This window comes from Bufo bufo, chromosome 5 (assembly GCF_905171765.1).
Source record: "Bufo bufo chromosome 5, aBufBuf1.1, whole genome shotgun sequence".
Lineage (NCBI taxonomy): Eukaryota > Metazoa > Chordata > Amphibia > Anura > Bufonidae > Bufo > Bufo bufo.
The window spans coordinates 564,940,079-564,955,175 of NC_053393.1; the positions used below are offsets into that span (position 1 = coordinate 564,940,079).

At 49.2% G+C, this 15,097-nt stretch overlaps 1 long non-coding RNA gene across 1 annotated transcript; it reads left to right on the forward strand.

Moving 5' to 3' along the window:
* Positions 1–14,552: 14,552 nt before the first annotated feature.
* On the forward strand, positions 14,553–14,832 carry LOC121002068. The gene is made up of 2 exons (XR_005779208.1): positions 14,553–14,600; positions 14,691–14,832. It is a non-coding gene; the product is annotated as an uncharacterized LOC121002068 (long non-coding RNA).
* The last annotated feature ends 265 nt before the right edge of the window (positions 14,833–15,097 follow it).

The window sequence follows — 15,097 nt, forward strand, 5'->3', positions numbered from 1 at the left end:
TTTGTAGGGATATAATGGGGAGGCTTTATCCACACGATAGGGGGAGAGCAGGGACAGCTTAGAGATAGTGTAGGGATATAATAGGAAGGTTTTATCCACACTATAGGTAAAGAGCATGTATAGCTTAGAGATGGTGTAGGGATATGATAGGGAGGCTTCATCCCCACTATAGGGAGATCGCAGGGACAGCTTATTGATAGTGTAGGGATATACAGTCCTGATCAAAAATCCTATTTAGCATGGCTGGATCTTAACCAGGTTCCAAGTAGAGCTTCAACATGCAACAAGAAGAAATGGGAGTGAGACAAAACATTTTTTGAGCATTCAATTTAATGAAAACAACAAATAAACTGAAACAGGCTGTTTTTCAGCTGATCAAAAGTTTAGGACCACACCTCCAAAAAAAAACTAAACCCCCCCAAAACAGAAATCCAACTTCCAAACATGAACTCAGTAATGAGTAGCTCCGCCGTTATTGTTTATCACTTTCAAAATTCGTTTCGGCATGCTTGATGCAAGCGTTTCCATGAGGTGAGTGGGAACATTTCTGGTGAAGACGGCCGCACGAAGGCCATCTACTGTCTGGAACTGTTGTCCATTTTTGTAAACTTCCCTTGCCATCCATCCCCAAAGGTTCCCAATTGGATTTAGATCAGGGGAACACACAAGATGGGCCAAAAGAGTGATGTTATTCTCCTGGAAGAAGTCCCTTGTCCTGCAGGCATTGTGTACTGTAGCATTGTCCTGTTGAAAAACCCAGTCGTTACCCCACAGACGAGGGCTCTCAGTCACGAAGAATGCTCTCTGCAACATCTGGACACAGCCAGCGGCCGTTTGACGCCCCTGCACTTCCTGAAGCTCCATGGTTCCACTGAAGGAAAAAGCCCCCCAGACCATTATGGCGCTCCCTCCACTGTGGCGCATTGAAAACATCTCCGGTGGGATCTGCTTATCATGCCAGTAACGTTGGAAACCATCAGGACCATCAAGGTTACATTTTTTCTCATCAGAGAATAAAACTTTCTTCCACCTTTGAATGTCCCATGTTTGGTGCTCTCTTGCAAAGTCCAAATGAGCAGTTCTGTGGCGTTCAAGGAGACGAGATCTTTGAAGATGTTTTTTGTTTTTGAAGCCCTTTAGTCTCAGGTGCCATCTGATGGTTATGGGGCTGCAGTCAGCACCAGTAAGGGCCTTAATTTGGGTCGAGGATCGTCCAGTGTCTTGACGGACAGCCAATTAAAATCCTCCGGCTCAGTGCTGATGAAATGTTTTTGGGTCTTCCACTTGACTTTTTTGTTCCATAACCCTCTGGATCATTTAAGAAATTCCAAATGACTGTCTTACTGCATCCCACCTCAGCAGCGATGGCGCGCTGTGAGAGACCCTGCTTGTAACGGATCCGCTTCTGTTAATGGACGCTTCCTAGCTTGCGCCGAGGACCACAAGCACCGCACTGGACACCACAACCACCGCAGACTCCACAACCGCCGTAGCTTAACTGGAGCCGCGCCGTCTTCCTTCCACCCTGAATGAACCTCCAGCATTCAGGACCGTGTGGGGCAGATCTTTCCTCCAGGAGAGGGTATCAGGGACAAGAAGAAAGAGATTAATGCTCCAGGGAATATGCAGAGCATAGCAATCCCCAGCGTGATACAGCAATTCCCTCCAATAACGAGACAAGGCTACGTCTTGAGGGATCAAGAAGAACTGAACACTTTATTGATGCTACCCGCCCGTATTTATGCAGGTCCCCATCTGGTGTACACGCCCCTAGGGGACCAGAAGGAGGACTGTGACACAGGACAGATACGTAGCACTCAGGATATACAGACACCACACATCCCCACAATGCATCATGGTTTCCTCCTCTCTGTCCTGGAGACACCCGAAGAGCAATTAAATTATCTCTCAGGACAAAGGGAAATCACCAATACACATGTGGGAACAACAGGACAGGAATCCCCACCCAAACACACAATGTCACACCCTCCCAGCAAACACAGACATTTAACCTATTCCCAGATAGCTCAAGTCTGAGGGCATATCATTAGGGGAATGCCGCTCAGAGTACACAAATACAATAAAATTAGCTATCTGGGTGCCATTTTTTAATCCATCCGGATGGGTCTGTCACAAATTCCAACCGCGTTCGGTTTTATTCACAGTCCAGACATGCGGAATAGTTCTGTTACACTGTTCTTGAAGGGTAATATGTCCCGGGGCCATAGTCGTAGGGCAGGAGGCTAGCCATAAGTTTTCTACAATGCCCAGTGGCAAATGGCAGTTTGTCACACATCTCCCCTTTGGGGGGAAGACTAACCAGGCACCTGACCTTCTGTCGATCAGTGCCTCAGTTAGTCGATCCACCAACCCACAGTAACCAAATGCCCGAGTAGCCCACCCACAACAAACAGGTACAAGGGTGACCCACCCACAAGAAACAGTTACTGCACCTGGGTATTTTGCTGTGGGGACTTGAGTTAAATATGTCACAGGCCTAGTCCATTGTGTTTGTTAAATATATCACAGGCAATGCCATTGTGTTGTTAATTGCATCACAGGCAATGCCTATTCTGTTATTAATTGCGTCACAGGCAATGCCATTGTGTTTGTTGAATGTATAGTTTTTGTGTTTAAACTGTAAAACTGTAAAGGATTGGCTGCTATGTCATGTCCTCAGTTTCCAACAAGGTCCACGCGGGTGGTAACCTTGTTGAAAAATGTGTATAAAAGGCAATGCTTGTATTCACCATAGAGCCTCGTCTCATGTGTGTGGGGATTGCTATACGCTGTATACTCCCCTGGCTATAACCCCTAGCTCTTGTAAGAGCTGTTCCTGTTCCTTGGTCCTGCATCGCTCTCTGAAGGAAGAGAGGTTCACCCACTAGAACCTGGAAGCCTTGTCGTAGGTCCAGGGTGGGTAGGAGACAGCGGGACTCCAACCAAGCTGAGGTGGTTTTTGGGGTCGGCAGTGCTTACGGTGTCAAGTGGAGTCCTTGTAGTCCTCTGGAAGCACTAGGAGCATCCATCAATGGAGGCACCCAGTCGGGGTGCCAGGCATTCCGTTACAGGGTCCACTTAGACAACGTCCTTAGAGGAATTTGGTCACGTGGCACAATGGGTTCATACCTGCTGTTTCGTGACAAATTGAAAGATAAAAAGATAGATAGATAGATAGATAGATAGATAGATATAAGATGCGGCGGCTCAGCACCAGGTCTCACCCTCCAAAACACCCAGGTGAAGTTTCTGCTTTATGCATATGATCTTCTGCTACTATCATCAACCAAGAAAAGTCTCCAGGAAAACCTGGAAATTCTGGAGAAATTCTGCACCACGTAGGCACTGCCAATCAATCCAAAAAAAATCCAACATTATGGTGTCCAGAATAGAAACCAGAAACCAGCCAGGTTTCCTCTATTCCTGCTAAACAACTGTCCCCTTTCATAAACTGACAGCTACACCTACCTGGGAGTAGAAATTAGTCCGTCCGGGAGCTTTAAGACAGTCATAGTAACACTGAAAGACAAGGTGTGCAAAAACCTTCTATTCCATCAGAAGGCGTCTGTATCATCTAATGGCACCAGTGACCACCTGGTTTAAAATTCTTGATACCATCATCACCCCAATCCTCCTGTATGGCAGCGAACTCGGGGGTCCGAATACTTTGCGCTAGCAGAAATATTCCATCTATAATTCTTCAAACACCTCCTCCAGGTCCATTGGAGCACCTCTAACAGCGCTTGTCGAGTATAGCTCGGCAGATTCCTACTTTACCTTGCTGTCCAGAAGAGGGCGCTATCATTCAGAGCCCATCTGCATAGCAGCAGTCCCAGCTCCTATCATCACAAAGCCTTGCTGCACCAACCAGTAGAGCCTGACCAAGCCACTGACCAATACAGCCTGACCAAGCCACCGACCAGTACGGCCTGACCAAGCTATCGATCAGTACAGCCTGACCAAGCCACCGACCAGTACAGCTTGACCAAGCCACCGACCAGTATAGGCTGCCCAATCCACCGACCAGTACAGCTTGACCAAGCCACTGACCAGTATAGGCTGCCCAAGCCACCACGGGTACAGTCTGACCAAGCCACTGACCAATACAGTCTGACTAAGCCCCCAACCAATACAGTCTTACCTAGCCAACAACCAGTACAGCCTGACCAAGCCACCGACCAGTGCAGCCTTACCAAGCCAACAACCAGTATAGCCTGACAAAGCTATCGACCAGTACAGCCTGAACAAGCCACCAACCAGTATAGCCTGATCAAGCCACCGACCAGTACAGCTTGACAAAGAGGAAAATCCAGAAAACAATACACAAGAGCAGAGGGGAGTATATCATCGTCTGGAGGAATGACATAAGAACATCACAGAAGCTGACAGTATACCAGGGCCTGCAAAGGGAGTACAAACTGCCCCATATCTGGAGAAACTTCCCAATCCAAGCGACCGAGACAGATCCTGAGCCAATACAGACTGAGTGCCCACAGACTGCTCATCGAATCCGGGTGGCACTGACAGAGGTACATGCCCAGGGAGAGCAGACTGTGCCAGCAGTGCGACCAGGAGGCCATGGAGGATGAGGCCCACTTTCTGCTGTGGTGCCCCAGATATTCAGCAGTGAGGGACAACCGCTCCAGGAGACTGTCTGATCTCTGCCCAGACTTCACCTCCTTGGAGGAGGAAGAGAGACTCTCCATACTGCTGGGGGAAGAGAACAACTCTCCATACTGCTGGGGGAAGGAGAACAACTCTCCATTCTGCTGCGGGAAGAGAACAACTCTCCATACTGCTGTGGGAAGGAGAACAACTCTCCATACTGCTGGGGGAAGAGGAGAACAACTCTCCATACTGCTGGGGGAAGGAGAACAACTCTCCATACTGCAGGGGGAAGGAGAACAACTCTCCATACTGCTGGGGGAAGAGGAGAACAGCTCTCCATACTGCTGGGGGAAGAGAACAACTCTCCATACTGCTCGGGGAAGAGAAGAACAACTCTCCATACTGCTGGGGGAAGAGAACAACTCTCCATACTACTGGGGGGAGGAGAACAGCTCTCCATACTGCTGGGGGAAGAGGAAAGCAACTCTCCATACTGCTGGGGGAAGGAGAACAACTCTCTATACTGCTGGGGGAAGAGGAGAACAGCTCTCCATACTGCTGGGGGAAGAGAACAACTCTCCATACTGCTCGGGGAAGAGAAGAACAACTCTCCATACTGCTGGGGGAAGAGAACAACTCTCCATACTGCTGGGGGGAGGAGAACAACTCTCCATACTGCTGGGGGAAGAGAACAACTCTCCATACTGCTGGGGGAAGGAGAACAACTCTCCATACTGCTGGGGGAAGGCGAACAACTCTCCATACTGCTGGGAGAAGAGAAGAACAACTCTCCATACTGCTGGGGGAAGGAGAACAACTCTCCATACTGCTGGGGGAAGAGGAGAACAACTCTCCATACTGCTGGGGGAAGAAAGCAACTCTCCATACTGCTGGGGGAAGAGAAGAACAACTCTCCATACTGCTGGAGGAAGGAGAACAACTCTCCATACTGCTGGGGGAAGAGGAGAACAACTCTCTATACTGCTGGGGAAGAGAACAACTCTCCATACTGCTGGGGGAAGAGAACAACTCTCCATACTGCTGGGGGAAGAGAACAACTCTCCATACTGCTGGGGGAAGAGGAGAACAACTCTCCATACTGCTGGAGGAAGGAGAACAACTCTCCATACTGCTGGGGGAAGAGAACAACTCTCCATACTGCTGGGGGAAGGAGAACAACTCTCCATACTGCTGGGGGAAGAGAAGAACAACTCTCCATACTGCTGGGAGAAGAGAACAACTCTCCATACTGCTGGGGGAAGGAGAACAACTCTCCATACTGCTGGGGGAAGGAGAACAACTCTCCATACTGCTGGGGGAAGAGAAGAACAACTCTCCATACTGCTGGGGGAAGGAGAACAACTCTCCATACTGCTGGGGGAAGAGAAGAACAACTCTCCATACTGCTGGGGGAAGAGAACAACTCTCCATACTGCTGGGGGAAGAGAAGAACAACTCTCCATACTGCTGGGAGAAGAGAACAACTCTCCATACTGCTGGGGGAAGAGGAGAACAACTCTCCATACTGCTAGGGGAAGAGAACAACTCTCCATACTGCTGGGGGAAGAGGAGAACAACTCTCCATACTGCTGGGGGAAGAGGAGAACAACTCTCCATACTGCTGGGGGAAGAGAAGAACAACTCTCCATACTGCTGGGGGAAGAGAACAACTCTCCATACTGCTGGGGGAAGAGAACAACTCTGCATACTGCTGGGGGAAGAGAACAACTCTCCATACTGCTAGGGGAAGAGAACAACTCTCCATACTGCTGTGGGAAGAGAACAACTCTCCATACTGCTGGGGGAAGAGAACAACTCTCCATACTGCTGGGGGAAGGAGAACAACTCTCCATACTGCTGGGGGAAGGAGAACAACTCTCCATACTGCTGGGGGAAGGAGAACAACTTTCCATACTGCTGAGGGAAGGAGAACAACTCTCCATACTGCTGGGGGAAGGAGAACAACTCTCCATACTGCTGGGAGAAGAGAAGAACAACTCTCCATACTGCTGGGGGAAGGAGAACAACTCTCCATACTGCTGGGAGAAGAGAACAACTCTCCAAACTGCTGGGGGAAGAGAACAACTCTCCATACTGCTGGGAGAAGAGAACAACTCTCCATACTGCTGGGGGAAGAGAACAACTCTCCATACTGCTGGGAGAAGAGAACAACTCTCCATACTGCTGGGGGAAGAGAACAACTCTCCATACTGCTGGGAGAAGAGAACAACTCTCCATACTGCTGGGGGAAGAGAACAACTCTCCATACTGCTGGGGGAAGAGAACAACTCTCCATACTGCTGGGGGAAGAGAACAACTCTCCATACTGCTGGGGGAAGAGAACAACTCTCCATACTGCTGGGGGAAGAGAACAACTCTCCATACTGCTGGGGGAAGGAGAACAACTCTCCATACTGCTGGGGGAAGGAGAACAACTCTCCATACTGCTGGGGGAAGGAGAACAACTCTCCATACTGCTGGGGGAAGGAGAACAACTCTCCATACTGCTGGGGGAAGGAGAACAACTCTCCATACTGCTGGGAGAAGAGAAGAACAACTCTCCATACTGCTGGGGGAAGGAGAACAACTCTCCATACTGCTGGGAGAAGAGAACAACTCTCCATACTGCTGGGAGAAGAGAACAACTCTCCATACTGCTGGGGGAAGAGAACAACTCTCCATACTGCTGGGAGAAGAGAACAACTCTCCATACTGCTGGGAGAAGAGAACAACTCTCCATACTGCTGGGAGAAGAGAACAACTCTCCATACTGCTGGGGGAAGAGAACAACTCTCCATACTGCTGGGGGAAGGAGAACAACTCTCCATACTGCTGGGGGAAGAGAACAACTCTCCATACTGCTGGGGGAAGAGAACAGCTCTCCATACTGCTGGGGGAAGGAGAACAACTCTCCATACTGCTGGGGGAAGAGAACAACTCTCCATACTGCTGGGGGAAGAGAACAACTCTCCATACTGCTGGGGGAAGGAGAACAACTCTCCATACTGCTGGGGGAAGAGAACAACTCTCCATACTGCTGGGAGAAGAGAACAACTCTCCATACTGCTGGGAGAAGAGAACAACTCTCCATACTGCTGGGAGAAGAGAACAACTCTCCATACTGCTGGGGGAAGAGAACAACTCTCCATACTGCTGGGAGAAGAGAACAACTCTCCATACTGCTGGGAGAAGAGAACAACTCTCCATACTGCTGGGGGAAGAGAACAACTCTCCATACTGCTGGGGGAAGGAGAACAACTCTCCATACTGCTGGGGGAAGAGAACAACTCTCCATACTGCTGGGAGAAGAGAACAACTCTCCATACTGCTGGGGGAAGGAGAACAACTCTCCATACTGCTGGGGGAAGAGAACAACTCTCCATACTGCTGGGGGAAGAGAACAACTCTCCATACTGCTGGGGGAAGGAGAACAACTCTCCATACTGCTGGGGGAAGGCGAACAACTCTCCATACTGCTGGGAGAAGAGAAGAACAACTCTCCATACTGCTGGGGGAAGGAGAACAACTCTCCATACTGCTGGGGGAAGAGGAGAACAACTCTCCATACTGCTGGGGGAAGAAAGCAACTCTCCATACTGCTGGGGGAAGAGGAGAACAACTCTCCATACTGCTGGAGGAAGGAGAACAACTCTCCATACTGCTGGGGGAAGAGAACAACTCTCCATACTGCTGGGGGAAGAGAAGAACAACTCTCCATACTGCTGGAGGAAGGAGAACAACTCTCCATACTGCTGGGGAAAGGAGAACAACTCTCCATACTGCTGGGGGAAGAGGAGAACAACTCTCTATACTGCTGGGGAAGAGAACAACTCTCCATACTGCTGGGGGAAGAGAACAACTCTCCATACTGCTGGGGGAAGAGAACAACTCTCCATACTGCTGGGGGAAGAGGAGAACAACTCTCCATACTGCTGGAGGAAGGAGAACAACTCTCCATACTGCTGGGGGAAGAGAACAACTCTCCATACTGCTGGGGGAAGGAGAACAACTCTCCATACTGCTGGGGGAAGAGAAGAACAACTCTCCATACTGCTGGGAGAAGAGAACAACTCTCCATACTGCTGGGGGAAGGAGAACAACTCTCCATACTGCTGGGGGAAGGAGAACAACTCTCCATACTGCTGGGGGAAGAGGAGAACAACTCTCCATACTGCTGGGGGAAGGAGAACAACTCTCCATACTGCTGGGGGAAGAGAAGAACAACTCTCCATACTGCTGGGGGAAGAGAACAACTCTCCATACTGCTGGGGGAAGAGAAGAACAACTCTCCATACTGCTGGGAGAAGAGAACAACTCTCCATACTGCTGGGGGAAGAGGAGAACAACTCTCCATACTGCTGGGGGAAGAGAACAACTCTCCATACTGCTGGGAGAAGAGAACAACTCTCCATACTGCTGGGGGAAGAGAACAACTCTCCATACTGCTGGGAGAAGAGAACAACTCTCCATACTGCTGGGGGAAGAGAACAACTCTCCATACTGCTGGGGGAAGAGAACAACTCTCCATACTGCTGGGGGAAGAGAACAACTCTCCATACTGCTGGGGGAAGAGAACAACTCTCCATACTGCTGGGGGAAGGAGAACAACTCTCCATACTGCTGGGGGAAGGCGAACAACTCTCCATACTGCTGGGGGAAGGAGAACAACTCTCCATACTGCTGGGGGAAGGAGAACAACTCTCCATACTGCTGGGGGAAGGAGAACAACTCTCCATACTGCTGGGGGAAGGAGAACAACTCTCCATACTGCTGGGAGAAGAGAAGAACAACTCTCCATACTGCTGGGGGAAGGAGAACAACTCTCCATACTGCTGGGAGAAGAGAACAACTCTCCATACTGCTGGGAGAAGAGAACAACTCTCCATACTGCTGGGGAAGAGAACAACTCTCCATACTGCTGGGAGAAGAGAACAACTCTCCATACTGCTGGGAGAAGAGAACAACTCTCCATACTGCTGGGAGAAGAGAACAACTCTCCATACTGCTGGGGGAAGAGAACAACTCTCCATACTGCTGGGGGAAGGAGAACAACTCTCCATACTGCTGGGGGAAGAGAACAACTCTCCATACTGCTGGGGGAAGAGAACAGCTCTCCATACTGCTGGGGGAAGGAGAACAACTCTCCATACTGCTGGGGGAAGAGAACAACTCTCCATACTGCTGGGGGAAGAGAACAACTCTCCATACTGCTGGGGGAAGGAGAACAACTCTCCATACTGCTGGGGGAAGAGAACAACTCTCCATACTGCTGGGAGAAGAGAACAACTCTCCATACTGCTGGGGGAAGAGAACAACTCTCCATACTGCTGGGAGAAGAGAACAACTCTCCATACTGCTGGGGGAAGAGAACAACTCTCCATACTGCTGGGAGAGGAGAACAACTCTCCATACTGCTGGGAGAAGAGAACAACTCTCCATACTGCTGGGGGAAGAGAACAACTCTCCATACTGCTGGGGGAAGGAGAACAACTCTCCATACTGCTGGGGGAAGAGAACAACTCTCCATACTGCTGGGAGAAGAGAACAACTCTCCATACTGCTGGGGGAAGGAGAACAACTCTCCATACTGCTGGGGGAAGAGAACAACTCTCCATACTGCTGGGGGAAGAGAACAACTCTCCATACTGCTGGGGGAAGGAGAACAACTCTCCATACTGCTGGGGGAAGGCGAACAACTCTCCATACTGCTGGGAGAAGAGAAGAACAACTCTCCATACTGCTGGGGGAAGGAGAACAACTCTCCATACTGCTGGGGGAAGAGGAGAACAACTCTCCATACTGCTGGGGGAAGAAAGCAACTCTCCATACTGCTGGGGGAAGAGGAGAACAACTCTCCATACTGCTGGAGGAAGGAGAACAACTCTCCATACTGCTGGGGGAAGAGAACAACTCTCCATACTGCTGGGGGAAGAGAAGAACAACTCTCCATACTGCTGGAGGAAGGAGAACAACTCTCCATACTGCTGGGGAAAGGAGAACAACTCTCCATACTGCTGGGGGAAGAGGAGAACAACTCTCTATACTGCTGGGGAAGAGAACAACTCTCCATACTGCTGGGGGAAGAGAACAACTCTCCATACTGCTGGGGGAAGAGAACAACTCTCCATACTGCTGGGGGAAGAGAAGAACAACTCTCCATACTGCTGGAGGAAGGAGAACAACTCTCCATACTGCTGGGGGAAGAGAACAACTCTCCATACTGCTGGAGGAAGGAGAACAACTCTCCATACTGCTGGGGGAAGAGAAGAACAACTCTCCATACTGCTGGGAGAAGAGAACAACTCTCCATACTGCTGGGGGAAGGAGAACAACTCTCCATACTGCTGGGGGAAGGAGAACAACTCTCCATACTGCTGGGGGAAGAGAAGAACAACTCTCCATACTGCTGGGGGAAGGAGAACAACTCTCCATACTGCTGGGGGAAGAGAAGAACAACTCTCCATACTGCTGGGGGAAGAGAACAACTCTCCATACTGCTGGGGGAAGAGAAGAACAACTCTCCATACTGCTGGGAGAAGAGAACAACTCTCCATACTGCTGGGGGAAGAGGAGAACAACTCTCCATACTGCTAGGGGAAGAGAACAACTCTCCATACTGCTGGGGGAAGAGGAGAACAACTCTCCATACTGCTGGGGGAAGAGGAGAACAACTCTCCATACTGCTGGGGGAAGAGAAGAACAACTCTCCATACTGCTGGGGGAAGAGAACAACTCTCCATACTGCTGGGGGAAGAGAACAACTCTCCATACTGCTGGGGGAAGAGAACAACTCTCCATACTGCTGGGGGAAGAGAACAACTCTCCATACTGCTGTGGGAAGAGAACAACTCTCCATACTGCTGGGGGAAGAGAACAACTCTCCATACTGCTGGGGGAAGGAGAACAACTCTCCATACTGCTGGGGGAAGGAGAACAACTCTCCATACTGCTGGGGGAAGGAGAACAACTTTCCATACTGCTGGGGGAAGGAGAACAACTCTCCATACTGCTGGGGGAAGGAGAACAACTCTCCATACTGCTGGGAGAAGAGAAGAACAACTCTCCATACTGCTGGGGGAAGGAGAACAACTCTCCATACTGCTGGGAGAAGAGAACAACTCTCCATACTGCTGGGGGAAGAGAACAACTCTCCATACTGCTGGGAGAAGAGAACAACTCTCCATACTGCTGGGGGAAGAGAACAACTCTCCATACTGCTGGGAGAAGAGAAGAACAACTCTCCATACTGCTGGGGGAAGGAGAACAACTCTCCATACTGCTGGGAGAAGAGAACAACTCTCCATACTGCTGGGAGAAGAGAACAACTCTCCATACTGCTGGGGGAAGAGAACAACTCTCCATACTGCTGGGAGAAGAGAAGAACAACTCTCCATACTGCTGGGGGAAGGAGAACAACTCTCCATACTGCTGGGGGAAGAGAACAACTCTCCATACTGCTGGGGGAAGAGAACAACTCTCCATACTGCTGGGGGAAGGAGAACAACTCTCCATACTGCTGGGGGAAGAGAACAACTCTCCATACTGCTGGGAGAAGAGAACAACTCTCCATACTGCTGGGAGAAGAGAACAACTCTCCATACTGCTGGGAGAAGAGAACAACTCTCCATACTGCTGGGAGAAGAGAACAACTCTCCATACTGCTGGGAGAAGAGAACAACTCTCCATACTGCTGGGGGAAGGAGAACAACTCTCCATACTGCTGGGGGAAGAGAACAACTCTCCATACTGACTTACTAGGATGGAAGAATTATCCTCCGGCTGGCCTTACCAAACCCCTTCCTTTCCAATAACCACACAGAAACCTTCTTGGTTTGGTAAAATGACCATTACGGCCAACTTTATTATACACACACAATAATAATAATAACAATAATACTAACAAGCATTTTAACACATACTTCAACCTTATGAGCCACTATACCGTAACAAGGATCCTGGAGGGCAACCCAAACAAGCGGTATCTTCCTTAAACTTCTCTCCTTATACTTCAAGGTTACCCTTGGCCGCACTCACCGACCCAAGGGCACCAAATCCTTGAAGTATCCATGTATCTCCTCCTGTAGGCCTTTTAGCCCAAACAGGAGCCCCATCCTCGGCAATCACCATCCACATGAGACACAGGCTCCAACATGTCCTGCATCTCTTAAACCATTGTATTGCTCCTCCAGGATCCCATATCAATCAGCCACCATTCCACCTTCATCCCTTATACCCCCCTTTAACCCAATCAAGGGCGGGCGGGCGGGAAACACTCCAACTTACACTGGCAACTGACTCACAAACTCCACCCCCAACCTATATACTACCCGCGAACTTCCTACTCCACCCCATTCACCTGAACCCAACCCCCAACACACTTCCAACCAGTAACCCTTTCCTAGACTGCGGTCTTCCCCCTAAGTCAAGACGCACTCCACTATGTCTGCGCCTCGTTCCATTGCTATTATGCTGGGAGAAGAGAACAACTCTCCATACTGCTGGGGAAAGGAGAACAACTCTCCATACTGCTGGGGGAAGAGAACAACTCTCCATACTGCTGGGGGAAGGAGAACAACTCTCCATACTGTTGGGATAAGAGAACAACTCTCCATACTGCTGGGGGTAGAGAACAACTCTCCATACTGCTGGGGGAAGGAGAACAACTCTCCATACTGCTGGGGGAAGGAGAACAACTCTCCATACTGCTGGGGGAAGGAGAACAACTCTACATACTGCTGGGGGAAGAGAACAACTCTCCATACTGCTGGGGGAAGGAGAACAACTCTCCATACTGCTGGGGGGAGGAGAACAACTCTCCATACTGCTGGGAGAAGAGAACAACTCTCCATACTGCTGGGGGAAGAGAACAACTCTCCATACTGCTGGGGGAAGGAGAACACAGCGGCCACAGCAGCACAATATATGCCATAGATTGAGAGGAGAGTGATATGTCACAGACTCTTATACCCCCACTATGGATATGTTGCCACCCCCACCCCCAAACCTACCCTATATTCGCACACTGGACGTGTCCCCATCCCTCAACCCTACACATTTATTTCCCACTTTCTTTGGCAATGCTAAAATGTATTTAGTCCTGATTTGAATTTAAATTGTTAAATTGATAGATAGATATAATATAGATAGATAATAGATACGTGATAGATATGAAATAGATAGATAGATATATAGATATAATATAGATAGATATAATATAGATAGATATAATATAGATAGATATGAGATAGATATGAGATAGATAGAGATATACAGATATAATATAGATAGATATGAGATGTAATTTCTTTCTGCTTGGATAGATGTCTCGGAGGTGCATGTTCTATAGGTAGAGCACGGGGCCCTGGCCCCCCTCGGGGTGTTAATCAGATTGGGCAGTAATCCGCAGGGTGTGTCTGTGCACTGGGATCGTATTAAGCGTTACACACAACACGTATTGTTCTCCACTGACGAGAAGTCGCATTCCCGGGATCTGATAACACAACACGAGCGGAGGAATGTGCAGACACCAGGCAGGAATGCTTCGAGCCATGGTGTTCTGGAGACATCACTGGCTCGGGAGTGGGGACATGGTGATCACGTTCTGACTGAGAATACACTGACGGACAAACCCCCCCAAGAAGGAGAGGGCAATATGGAGCGTTGTGTGACAAATGACAGTGAGAGGTCACAATATCAGAGGGAAGGAAAAGGTTAGATGAGATACAGCCTCTAGGTTTGATACGGGATAAGATAAAGCTTCTAGCTTAGATACAAGATGAGATACAACCTATAGCTTAGATACAAGATGAGATAAAGCCTCTAGCCTAGATAAAAGATGAGATACAGCCTCTAGCCTGAATATAAGATAAGATATGACCTCTAGCCTAGATACAAGATGAGATATGGCCCAAAGCCTGGGTATAAGATGAGATATGGCCCATAGCCTGGATACAAGATGGGATGTGGCCCATAGCCTGGATACAAGATGAGATGTGGACTCTAGACCCGACACAAGATGAGATACGGCCTCTAGCCTAGGTGCAAGATGAGATAAAGCCTCTATCCTAGGCACAAGATTAAAGATGGCCTTTAGCCTGGATAAAAGATGAGATACAGTCTCTAGCCTAGATACCAGATGAGATACAGTCTCTAGCCTGGATACAAGATGAGATACAGTCTCTAGCCTGGATACAAGATGAGATACTGCCTTTAGCCTGGATAAAAGATGAGATACAGTCTCTAGCCTGGATAAAAGATGAGATAGCTAGCCTAGAGATAAGATGAGATATGACCTCTAGACTGGATATAAGATGAGATATCACCTCTAGCCTAGATACAAGATGAGATACGGCCCATAGCCTGGATACAAGATGAGATGTGGACTCTAGAGACGACACAAGATGAGATACGGCCTCTAGCCTAGATACCAGATGAGATAAAGCCTCTAGCCTGGATACAAGATGAAATACAGTCTCTAGCCTGGATACAA